Source organism: Heptranchias perlo, chromosome 7 (assembly GCF_035084215.1).
Source record: "Heptranchias perlo isolate sHepPer1 chromosome 7, sHepPer1.hap1, whole genome shotgun sequence".
In the NCBI taxonomy this organism is placed as follows: Eukaryota; Metazoa; Chordata; class Chondrichthyes; order Hexanchiformes; family Hexanchidae; genus Heptranchias; species Heptranchias perlo.
In genome coordinates, this window is record NC_090331.1 from 97,486,223 (window position 1) to 97,499,802 (window position 13,580).

The following is a 13,580-nucleotide window of genomic DNA, read 5'->3' on the forward strand; positions in this document are numbered from 1 at the left end:
AGAGAGTAGTGGTGAACGGTTGTTTTTCGGACTGGAGGGAGGTGTACAGTGGTGTTCCCCAGGGGTTGGTGCTGGGACCACTGCTTTTTTTGATATATATTAATGACTTGGACTTGGGTGTACAGGGCACAATTTCAAAATTTGCAGATGACACAAAACTTGGAAGTGTAGCAAACAGTGAGGAGGATCGTGATAGACTTCAAGAGGATAGAGACAGGCTGGTGGAATGGGCGGACACGTGGCAGATGAAAATTAATGCAGAGAAGTGCGAAGTGATACATTTTGGCTGGAAGAATGAAGAGAGGCAATATAAACTAAATGGTACAATTCTAAAGGGGGTGCAGGAAAAGAGAGATCTGGGGATATCTGAGCACAAATCTTTGAAGATGGCAGGACAGGTTGAGAAAGCGGTTCAAAAAGCATATGGGATCCTGGGCTTTATAAATAGAATTGTAAACAATTTTACAACACCAAGTTATAGTCCAGCAATTTTATTTTAAATTCACAAGCTTTCGGAGGCTACCTCCTTCCTCAGGTGAACGATGTGGAATTGTCAACCCCAGTCCATCACCGGCATCTCCACATCATTTATAAATAGAGGCATAGAGTATAGAAGCAAGGAAGCTATGATGAACCTTTATAAAACACTGGTTTGGCCAAAACCGGAGTATTGTGTCCAATTCTGGGCACCGCACTTAAGGAAAGATGTGAAGACTTTAGAGAGGGTGCAGAAGAGATTTACCAGAATGATTCCAGGGATGAGGAACTTCAGTTACGTGGATCGACTGGAGAAGCTGGGGTTGTTCTCCTTGGAACAGAGACGGTTGAGGAGATTTGATAGAGGTATTCAAAATCATGAGGGGTCTAGACAGAGTAGAGAGAGAGAAACTGTTCCCATTGGAGGAAAGGTTGAGAACCAGAGGACACAGATTTAAGGTGATTGGCAAAGAACCAAAGGCAATGTGAGGAAAAACTTTTTACACAGCGAGTAGTTATAATCTGGAATGCGCTGCCTGAAAGGGTGGTGAAAGCAGATTCAGTCATGGCTTTCAAAAAGGAATTGGATCTGAAGGGAAAAAATTTGCAGGGCAATGGGGAAAGAGAGGCGGAATGGGGCTAACTGGATTGCTGTTTCAAAGAGCCGGCACGGGCTCGATGGGCTGAATGGCCTCCTTCAGTGCTGTAATCATTCTAGGATTCTAAGATTCAATGAACTCCGACCCCTGGGGGACCCCACTGCATACTTCTCTTCAGTGAGAAAAACATCCGTTCACCACGTTTACTCTCTGCCGCCTATCCCTTAGCCAATTATGTACCCAAATTACCACTGTGCCTTTAATACCAAGTTGCTTTGCTGCTTCCTCCACTGCCCCCAGCCTATTGCCCTCTATCTCTCCCCAGTTTCCAATCCATTCCAGACCAGGGCCCCCATGTCCTTGCAGTTTGTGGCCTACCTGCTATCGGGGTCAAATCACAACAAAGTGATGTATCAACACTACCCGCATCAGGTGAATAAAGACCCTTGCAGAAGGCTGACCAATTAAATACAGTGAGGGGGCTGAAAAAGCCAACATAATCACTGGATCACAAGGTAAATATGGGTGAGGAAGATCTTTTGGCCCATCTTAGCTTATTCATTCAGAAAAGCCCTACAGTCCTATCACAGAGTCTAATTACTTCTTAAATGATTCCAGAGTTTTTGCCTCCACCACTGTCCGAGATTACGTTGTGTGTGTTGATCACTCAGTGTGAAGGATAACTTTCTTATATCACTCCTGAATTTCCTTTTTCCTAATTTGAACCTCAGCCTCCTGGATCTACTTTTTCCATCCCATTTACTATTTCATATAACTCTAGAAGATGACCTCTCAGCTACTGATGACCTTTCAAGGCTGAAAAACCCGTTCCTTGAGTCTTTCTACATACATCAGTCCTCTGCCACTAGGAATCAACTTTATGGCTTTTCTCTGAACTTTCTGCTGGGTTTCAATGTCTCTCTTATGTTTTGGTGACCAGAACGAGACACAGCACTCAAGGATAGTTTGACTAAAGCACTGTACAGTTTCAGAATTATTTGCTCTGGCTTATTCCCTGTTCCTTTGGCTGCATTGGTCAGTATTTTATTTGCTTTGCTCATTGTAGGTGAATGGATGTTATTTATATGGACTTTCAGAAGGTATTTAATGAGGTTCCACACAAGAGATTGTCAGAAATGAAAGCACATTGAATTGCAGGTAACCTTTTGACATGAGTCGGTAATTTGCATTGCTGCAGTAGTTCCTCAGGGCAGTGTCCTAGGCCCAACCATCTTCAGCTGCTTCATCAATGACCTTTCCACCACCATAAGGTCAGAAATGGGGATGTTCGCTGATGATTGCACAGTGTTCAGTTCCATTCGCAACCCCTCAGATAATGAAGCAGTCCGAGCCCGCATGCAGCAAGACCTGGACAACATCCAGGCTTGGGCTCATAAGTGGCAAGTAACATTCGCGCCAGATAAACAAGATGGCCGACCTCCAGCAGCAGCAGACCCAGGAGCTGGCCTCCAAGCGGGTGGACATCCAGAACAAGCGCTTCTACCTGGGCGTGAAGCAGAACACCAAGGGCCGCTTCATCAAGATCGCCGAGGTGGGAGCGGGTGGCAACAAGAGCCGGCTGACCCTCTCCATGGCGGTGGCGGCCGAGTTCCGCGACTACCTCGGGGATTTCATCGAGCACTACGCGCAGTTGGGCCTCTCGGACTCGGATGCCGGCCTGAGCTCCGACGAGCCCCGCCGTGCGCTGAAGAGCGAGTTCCTGGTGCGGGAGAACCGCAAGTACTACATGGACCTGAAGGAGAACCAGCGAGGTGGCTTCCTGCGCATCCGCCAGACCTTATCGCCCTGCCGGCCCAAGGGCTCATCGAGTTCAGGGACGCGCTGGCGAAGCTGATCAATGACTACGGCGTGGACGACGAGCCGTGCGGCCAGTCTGAGTTGCCCGAGGGCACGTCCATCACCGTGGACAGAAAGCGCTTCTTCTTCGACGTGGGCTCCAACAAGTACGGCGTGTTCATGCGAGTGAGTGAGGTGAAGCCCTCTTGCAGGAACTCCATCACCATCCCCTATAAAGCCTGGTCCAAGTTCGGCAGCACCTTCAGCAAGTACGCAGAGGAGATGAAGGAAATCCAGGACAAACATCGGGACAAGAAGGAAAAAGCAGGAACTAAGTGTCACAAAACATATTTGAAAGTTCTTTATCTGAATGCACGTAGCATTCGTAACAAAATGGATGAGTTAACGGCACAAATAACTACGTATGGGTATGATCTTGTGGCCATTACAGAAACATGGCTGCAGGGTGACAACGACTGGGAATTAAATATGCCAGGGTATTTAACAATCAGGAAGGACAGGCAGGAAGGAAGGGGAGGTGGGGTGGCTATGTTAATAAAGGAAGGAATCACTGTAATACAGAGAAATTATATTGGGACAAAGGATCAGGATAATGAAACAGTTTGGGTAGAGATAAGGAATAATAAGGGGAAAAAAACACGAGTGGGCGTAGTATATAGGCCTCCTAATAGTTGCAACTCTGCTGGAAGAAGTATTAATCAGGAAATAGTTGGGGCATGTAATAAGGGAACAGCTATAATTATGGGGGATTTTAACTATCATATTAACTGGACAAATCAAATTGGACAGGGCAGCCTTGAGGAAGAGTTTATTGAGTGTATTAGGGATGGATTACTTGAGCAGTATGTAACTGATCCTACAAGGGGGCAAGCAACCTTGGACCTGGTCCTGTGTAATGAGCCAGGATTAATTAATAATGTCCTAGTTAAGGATCCCCTTGGAATGAGTGACCATAACATGGTTACATTCCATATCCAATTAGAGGGTGAGAAGGTTGGTTCTCAAACAAGCGTACTGAGCTTGAATAAAGGAGACTATGATGGTATGAGGGCGGAATTGATTAAAGTGGACTGGGAAAATAGATTAAAGGGTAAGACGGTACATGATCAGTGGTGTTCATTTAAGGAGTATTTTACAACTTTCAAAACAAATATATTCCACTGAGGAAAAAAGGGTGTAAAAGAAATGACAGCCATCCGTGGCTAAGTAATGAAATTAATGATAGTATCCGACTAAAAACAAGGACATATATGGTAGCCAAACCTAGTGGGAGGATAGAAGATTGGGAAGTCTTCAAAAGACATCAAAAAGTAACTAAAGGATTGATTAAGAAAGGGAAGATAAATTATGAAAATAAATTAGCAAAAAATATAAAAACAGATAGCAAGAGTTTCTACAGTTATAAACAAAGAAAAAGCGTGGCTAAGGCAAACGTAGGTCCCTTAGAGGATGAGACCGGGAAATTAATGGTGGGAAACATGGAGATGGCAAAAATGCTGAACAAATATTTTGTTTCAGTCTTTACGGTAGAGGACACTAAGAATATCCCAACACTGGACAAACAGGGGACTCTGGGGGGGGGGAGGAGCTAAATACGATTAAAATTACTAAGGAATTGGTACTTAGTAAATTAATGGGACTCAAGGCGGATAAATCCCCTAGACCTGATGGCTTACATCCTATGGTCTTGAGGGAAGTGGCAGTGGGGATTGTGGATGCTTTGGTAATAATTTTCCAAAATTCTCTGGACTTGGCAAAGGTCCCGGCAGATTGGAAAACTGCTAATGTAACACCCTTATTTAAAAAGGGTAGTAGGCAGAAGGCTGGAAATTATAGACCAGTTAGCCTAACATCTGTGGTGGGTAAAATTTTGGAGTCTATTATTAAGGAGACGGTAGCAGAACATTTGGATAAACATAATTTGATAGGACAAAGTCAGCATGGCTTTACGAAGGGGAAGTCATGTCTGACAAATTTGCTTGAGTTCTTCGAGGACATAACGTACAGGGTGGATAAAGGGGAACCAGTGGACGTAGTGTATTTAGACTTCCAGAAGGCATTCAACAAGGTGCCACATAAAAGATTATTGCTCAAGATAAAGAATCACTGGATTGGGGGTAATATTCTGGCATGGGTGGAGGATTGGTTATCTAACAGGAAGCAGAGAGTTGGGATAAATGGTTCATTCTCGGACTGGCAACCAGTGGCCAGTGGTGTTCCGCAGGGGTCGGTGCTGGGTCCCCAACTCTTTACAATCTATATTAACGATTTGGAGGAGGGGACCGAGTGTAACATATCAAAGTTTGCATATGATACAAAGATGGGAGGGAAAGTAGAGAGTGAGGAGGACATAAAAAACCTGCAGGGGGATATAGACAGGCTGGGTAAGTGGGCGGAGATTTGGCAGATGCAATACAATGTTGGAAAATGTGAGGTTATGCACTTTGGCAGGAAAAACCAGAGAGCAAGTTATTATCTTGATGGCAAGAGACTGGAAAGTACTGCAGTACAAAGGGATCTGGGGATCCTAGTGCAAGAAAATCAAAAAGTTAGTATGCAGGTGCAGCAGGTGATCAAGAAGGCCAACGGAATGTTGGCGTTTATTGCTAGGGGGATAGAATATAAAAACAGGGAGGTATTGCTGCAGTTATATAAGGTATTGGTGAGACCGCACCTGGAATACTGCGTACAGTTTTGGTCTCCATACTTAAGAAAAGACATACTTGCTCTCGAGGCAGAACAAAGAAGGTTCACTCGGTTAATCCCGGGGATGAGGGGGCGGACATATGAGGAGAGGTTGAGTAGATTGGGACTCTACTCATTGGAGTTCAGAAGAATGAGAGGCGATCTTATTGAAACATATAAGATTGTGAGGGGGCTTGATTGGGTGGATGTGGTGAGGATGTTCCCAAGGATGGGTGAAACTAGAACTAGGGGGCATAATCTTAGAATAAGGGGCTGCTCCTTCAAAACTGAGATGAGGGGAAACTTCTTCACTCAGAGGGTAGTAGGTCTGTGGAATTTGCTGCCCCAGGAAGCTGTGGAAGCTCCATCATTGAATAAATTCAAAACAGAAATAGACAGTTTCCTAGAAGTAAAGGGAATTAGGGGTTACGGGGAGCGGGCAGGAAATTGGACATGAATTTAGATTTGAGGTTAGGATCAGATCAGCCACGATCTTATTAAATGGCGGAGCAGGCTCGAAGGGCCGATTGGCCTACTCCTGCTCCTATTTCTTATGTTCTTATGTTCTTATAGGTGCCAGGCAATGACCATCTCCAAGAAAGAGTCTAACCACCTCCCCTTGACATTTAGTGGCATTACCATCACCGAATCCCCCATCATCCACATCCTGGGGGTCACCATTGACCAGAAACTTAACTGGACCAGCCACATAAATACTGTGGCTACAAGAGCAGGTCAGAGGCTGGGTATTCTGCAGTGAGTGACTCGCCTCATGACTCCCCAAAGCCTTTCCACCATCTGCAAGGCACAAGTCAGGAGTGTGATGGAATACTCTCCACTTGCCTGGATGAGTGCAGCTCCAACAACACTCAAGAAGCTCGACGCCATCCAGGACAAAGCAGCCCGCTTGATTGGCACCCCATCCACCACCCTAAACATTCACTCCCTTCACCACCGGCGCACTGTGGCTGCAGTGTGCACCATCCACAGGATGCACTGCAGCAACTCGCCAAGGCTTCTTCGACAGCACCTCCCAAACCCGCGACCTCTACCACCTAGAAGGACAAGGGCAGCAGGCACATGGGAACAACACCACCTGCACGTTCCCCTCCAAGTCACACACCATCCCGACTTGGAAATATATCGCCGTTCCTTCATCATCGCTGGGTCAAAATCCTGGAACTCCCTTCCTAACAGCACTGTGGGAGAACCTTCACCACATGTACTGCAGCGGTTCAAGAAGGCGGCTCACCACCACCTTCTCAAGGGCAATTAGGGATGGGCAATAAATGCTGGCCTTGCCAGCGACGCCCACATCCCATGAACAAGTAAAATAAAAAGTATGAGGATAGGATGCACAAATCTGCATTCCCTTGCCTTTAGAAGGTGGCAGGATGATCTAATTGAGTTGTTAACAATAATAGAGGAATTTCATACAGTTGATACAGAGAAACTATTTCCCTCTGCTGGCGAAATCTAGAACAAAAAGGCGTAATCTCAAAATTAGAGCTAGGCCATTTAAGAGTGAAATCAGGAAGCACTTTTTCACACAAAGGGTCATGGAAACTGGAACCTCCACAAAAATTCCACCCCCCCACCCCACACACACACAAAAAGGCTGTGGATGCTGGGGGTCAGTTGAAATGGAGAAAATGGAGTTGAGGTACAGATCACCCATCATCTAATGGAATGGTGGGACAAGCTTAAGGGGCTGGATGACCTACTGCTGTTCCTATGTCGATATGCTGCGTGGTGAATCTAAGACCCCTCTTTCAACTTTATCCTTAACTATTTCAATGCCATTCATGGAGTTCTTATGTTGTCCATTATTTCTTTTTACATGCAGCGCTTTACACTTGATGTTAAATTTCAACTGCCATTGTTCTGCCCACTTGCATGTTTGATCCAAATCATTTGGAAACTCTCAAGGTGCCTTGTCACATTCAATTACCCCTCCTAGTTTGATAGCATCTGCAAATTTGACCAATTAGCGTCAAGTTTCTGAGTGCAAGTCATTGATGTGATTTGGAAACAATATCGGTCCCAACAGCAATCCCTGGGGCACTTCACCCCACGCACTTCCCCTCACCCTGACATCACTCCTCTACTACCCTTCTCTTGTACCCTTCAATCATTTTTTTATCCATTTCCAAGATTAACCTTCAATCCACACCATCTTGTGTAAAACTGGTAATCTTTTGGGGTTCTGGGTACACCATATCTTGGGGCTTTCCACAGTCCACTTGGGATGTTATTCCCTCAAAGTGAGGGAGGTCGGCCTGGCCGGAGCTTCCACTTCTGCTCTTTACTGGGTTATCATCACACAATTAATCCTCCAGTTTACTCCTGACAATTGATTCCATTATTGAATGAGAATAATGGATCTGTAATTGTCTATGTTTACTTTGTCATCCTTTTTGAAAATGGTCTTCACATTAGCCTGTTTCCAATCTCCCAGTACCTCTGCTGGTTACATCAGCTCCCTCATCATGACTATCAATACCTGATAAATCTTCCACCTTATCGCTTGTGTACTTTGGGGTAAATACGTCGAAAATACTTGGGAGGAAATAATCATTTACTGCGTTAGCTATCTTCTGCTCATTCTTGGTTCCAGCCATGTTTGCATCTTCTATCATGTTGACCTCTTTTCTGACAGCCCTCTGACTATTAACAGTAAGAAATTCTTTCAGTACTCTATTAAAAACAGAAAATGCTGGAGAAGCTCAGCAAGTCAGGCAGCATCTGTGGAGAAAGAAACAGAGTTAACGTTTCAGGTCGAAGACCTTTCGTCAGAACTGGAAAATGTTAAAGAGTTAACCTGTTAACCAATTAATTGGTTTTATGTCGGCAGCTACACAGGACTGTTTTTGTCCCTCTGACTACCTCTTTAACATGTTTCTGTGTGGTCCTATATTCAACCCTATGTTTGAAAGGTCATTCATTCTCCTCATTTTGATTCCTTTGTTACTGAGGTGGAAGTGGGCGGTCTTGGTGATGGAGAGGGTATGGGATCTGACCTGAGCTTTGGACCACATATCCACTCCATCGTCAAGACCACCTACTTCCACCTTGGTAACATCACCCGTCTCTGCCCCTGCCTCAGCTCATCTGCTGCTGAAGCCCTCATTCATGCAGTTGTTACCTCCAGGCTCGACTATTCCAATGATCTCCTGGCCGGCCTCCCATCTTCCAATATGCTTGAGCTCATCCAAAACTCTGCTGCCCGTATCCTAATTCGCACCAAGTCCCGTTTTCCCATCACCCCTCTGCTCGCTGACCTACATTGGCTTCCTCCGGCAATGCCTCAGTTTTAAAATTCTCATCCTTGTTTTCAAATCCCTCCGTGGCCTCGCCCCTCCCTATCTCTGTAACCTCCTCCAGCCCTACAACCCTCCGAGATCTCTGCGCTCCTCCAATTCTTGCCTCTTGAACATCCCCGATTTTAATCACTCCACCATTGGCGGCCATGTCTTCAGCTGCCTAGGCTCTAAGCCCTGGAATTCCCTCCCTAAACCTCTCCGCCTCTCTACTTCTCTCTCCTCCTTTAAGACGCTCCTTAAAACCTACCTCTTTGACCAAGCTTTTGGTCACTTGTCCTAATACCTCCTTTTGTGGCTCGGTGTCAAATTTTGTTTGATAATCGCTCCTGTGAAGCGCCTTGGGATGTTTTACTACATTAAAGGCGCTATATAAATGCAAGTTGTTGTTGTTGTTAATCCAGTTAGCGTCATTTGTCATCCATTTAGGGCCACACTTGTTTAGCCTGTGCTTGTTGATTCTCGGTATGTATTTATCCTGAATACTCAGCATTGTGCCTTTAGAGATATTCCACTTGTCCCCATGCCCCCAGTCAGTATGCTTGAACTATTTCTTTGAAGTTAGCCTTTTTTAAAATTATATGTCTGAATTCCAAATCACGTTGAACTTGATCACAAGGATGAGGAAGGCCACTGGGACCAGGTTAATTCATCCGTTGAGAGGGACCGCACAATGTTTTACCTCCCACTACTCTATGTAGAGGTCCATTGCATGTATTTATTCACTCTTTGGGCTCAATTTTCCCGGGAAATTGCGGGTGCATTGGGGGCGGGGGCTCCGAATATCAGGGAAATCCCATTTAGGTTCGGAGCCGGGCTCTAACCCGCAGAGTTCCAGGCTCCCCACTGACGCATCTGGGTCCGCACGTGCCTCCTGAATGTGGAAGTCCCACCAACAATTAAAGCTGGCAGGATGAGAGTTAAGACAGTTGTTGAGATAGTTGAAGAAGTTGCAGTATTAATTTTCTTACTTAATTAAGTACTTAATTTTCTCCACATTGAGGCAGGGGTGTGATTTTCAAGGATCCTCAGCGTGTTTCCCGTGCTGTGGGAAACACTCCATGTTGCAACAGTTTCAGCCAGCAGTCAGTAGGAGATGCAAAGGATTATTTGACAGATGGGGAGAAAAGGTCATTTATTGCGGCAAGGCACTCTGTCACTTCAGACAAAGTTTTGGCTGCGAGATCTTTGTGTTTTCAATGAAAATTCTTATTTTCTACTCAAAATTCTTTTGTTCAAACATATTTAATTACTTTGCGGACACCCACAAGCTCACACTGTCAAGATGGGGTGGGGTGGGGGGGGGGGGGTGGGGGCACCATGGTGCATTCACGACTACTTTGAGGATGAGCAACATCACCAGCCTCGCCAGGCATGACTTCCACCTCCCCCATGTGGAACACAGTGCGACGCCACAGGCACCTGCACAAGAATACAGAGGGCAACAACAGAGAGGGGTGCTGCTTGAGGAGCCCCATTCACATCTGTCATTCACATTGAGGAGGAGGAGGGGGAGGTGGAGGAGGTGGAGGAGGAGAAGGAGGAGGAGAAGGAGGAGGAGGAACCCATGGGCAGAGCAACGGCTCAACTGGTTGATCACATCAATTACATTCAACATTAACTCCTACACATCAATTACACTCAACACAACTCCTACACATCAATTACCCTCAACACAACAACTACGCATCAATTAAACTCAACATTAATTCCAGCACATCAATTACACTCAATACAACTCCAACTCGTCAATTAAACTGAACACAACTCCTACCCATGAATTACACTCAACATTAACTCCTACACATCAATTGCACTCAATAAAACTCCAACTCATCACTTACGCTGAACACAACTCCTACACATCAATTACACTTGACACAACTCTTACACATCGATTACACTTAACTCAACTCCAACACATCAATCACACTCAACACAACTCCGACACATCAATTACACTCAACACAACTCCTACACATCAATTACACTCAACACAACTCCTACACATCAATTACACTCAACACAACTCCTACACATCAATTACACTTGACACAACTCCGACACATCAATTACACTCAACACAACTCCTACACATCAATTACACTCAACACAACTCCTACACATCAATTACACTTGACACAACTCCGACACATCAATTACACTCAACACAACTCCGACACATCAATTACACTCAACACAACTCCTACACATCAATTACACTCAACACAACTCCTACACATCAATTACACTTGACACAACTCCGACACATCAATTACACTCAACACAACTCCTACACATCAATTACACTCAACACAACTCCTACACATCAATTACACTTGACACAACTCCGACACATCAATTACACTCAACACAACTCCGACACATCAGTTACACTCAACACAACTCCTACACATCAATTACACTTGACACAACTCCTACACATCAATTACACTCATCACAACTCCTACACATCAATTACACTCTACAAAGCACCGAGACATCAATTACACTCAATATTAACTCTTCCACATCAATTAAAGTGAACACAACTCCTAAGCATGAGTTACACTCAACATTAACTGCTACATATCGATTACACTCAACACAACTCCGACATAGCAATGACACTCATCATAACTCCTACATATCAATTATACTCAAAATTAACTCCGACACATCAAGTGCATTCAGCACAACTCCAACACATCAGTTACACTCAACACAACTCCTACATATCAATTACACTCAACACAACACCTACTCATGATTTGAACTCAACATCAACTCCTACGCATCAATTACACTCAATAGAACTCCTACACATCAATTACACTCAATATTAACTCCTACAAATCAATTAAAATGAACACAACTGCGACCCATGAGTTACACTCAACATTCACTCCGACACATCAATTAAACTCAACATAACTCCCACACATCAATTACACTCAACACAACTCCAACGCATCAATTAAACTCAACATTAACTCCTACACATCAATTACACTCAACTCAACTCCAACACATCAATTATGCTGAACACAACTCCTTTCCATCAATTACACTGAACACAACTCCTATATATCAATTTCCCTCAACACAACACCTACGCAGCAGTTAAACCCAACATTAACTCCGACACATCAATTAAACTGAACACAACTCCTACACATCAATTGCACTCAATACAACTCCTACACATCAATTACACTCAACAAAATTCCGAGACATCAATTACACTCAATATTAACTACAACACATTAGTTAAACTGAAAACAACTCCTACCCATGAGTTACACTCAACACAATTCCTACATATCAATTACACTCATCACAACTCCGACACATCAATCACACTCAAAATTAACCCTTACACATCAATGACACTCAATACAAATCCTGCACATCAATTACCCTCAACAGAACTCCGACGCATCAATCACACTCAACACAACACCTATGCATCAATTAAAGATTAACTCCGACACATCAATTACACTCTACACAACTCCTTCACGTCAATTACACTCAACAAACTCCAAAACATCAATCACGCTCATCACAACTCCTACACATCAATTAAACTCAAAATTAACTCTGGCACATCAAGTACACTCAACACAACTCTCACACATCAATTACACTCAACACGACTCCTATACATCAATTAACCTCAACACAACACCTACGCATCAATTAAACTCAAGCTAACTCCTACACATCAATTACACTCGACACAATTCCTTCACATCAATTATACTCAACACAACTCCGACATATCAATTACACTCATCACAACTCCTACACATCAATTGCAATCAAAATTAAGTGCAGCACATCAATTACACTCAACACAACTCTTACACACCAATTACACTCAATATTAACTCCTACAAATCAATTAAATTGAACACAACTCCTACCCATGAATTACACTCAACATTAACTCCTACACATCAATTCACTCAATAAAACTCCAACTCATCACTTACGCTGAACACAACTCCTACACAACAATTACACTGAACACAACTCTTACGCATCGATTACACTTAACTCAACTCCAACACAACAATTACACTCAACACAACTCCTACACATCAATTACACTCAACACAACTCTTACACATCAATTACACTTAACACAACTCCGACGCATCAATTACACTCAACACAACTCCGACACATCAACTACACTTACAATTAACTCCAAAACGTCAAGTACACTCAAGACAACTCTTACACAACAGTGACACTCAACACAACTCCTACACATCAATTACACTCAACACAACTTGTACACATCAATTACACTCAACAAAGCACCGAGACATCAATTACACTCAATATTAACTCTTCCACATCAATTAAAGTGAACACAACTCCTAAGCATGAGTTACACTCAACATTAACTGCAACACATCAGTTACACTCAACACAACTCCTACATAGCAATTACACTCATCACAACTCCGACATATTAATTATACTCAAAATTAACTCTGACACATCAAGGACACTCAGCACAACTCCTACAAATCAATTACACTCAACACAACTCCTACACATCAATTACACTCAACACAACACCTACTCATGATTTGAACTCAACATTAACTCCTACGCATCAATTACACTCAACAGAACTCCTACACATCAATTACACTCAAAACAA

General features: G+C 43.8%; 1 pseudogene; it reads left to right on the forward strand.

Moving 5' to 3' along the window:
• Positions 1-2,505: 2,505 nt before the first annotated feature.
• LOC137324069 (transcriptional activator protein Pur-alpha-like) overlaps positions 2,506-13,580 on the forward strand; it is a 167,977-nt pseudogene continuing 156,902 nt past the window's right edge.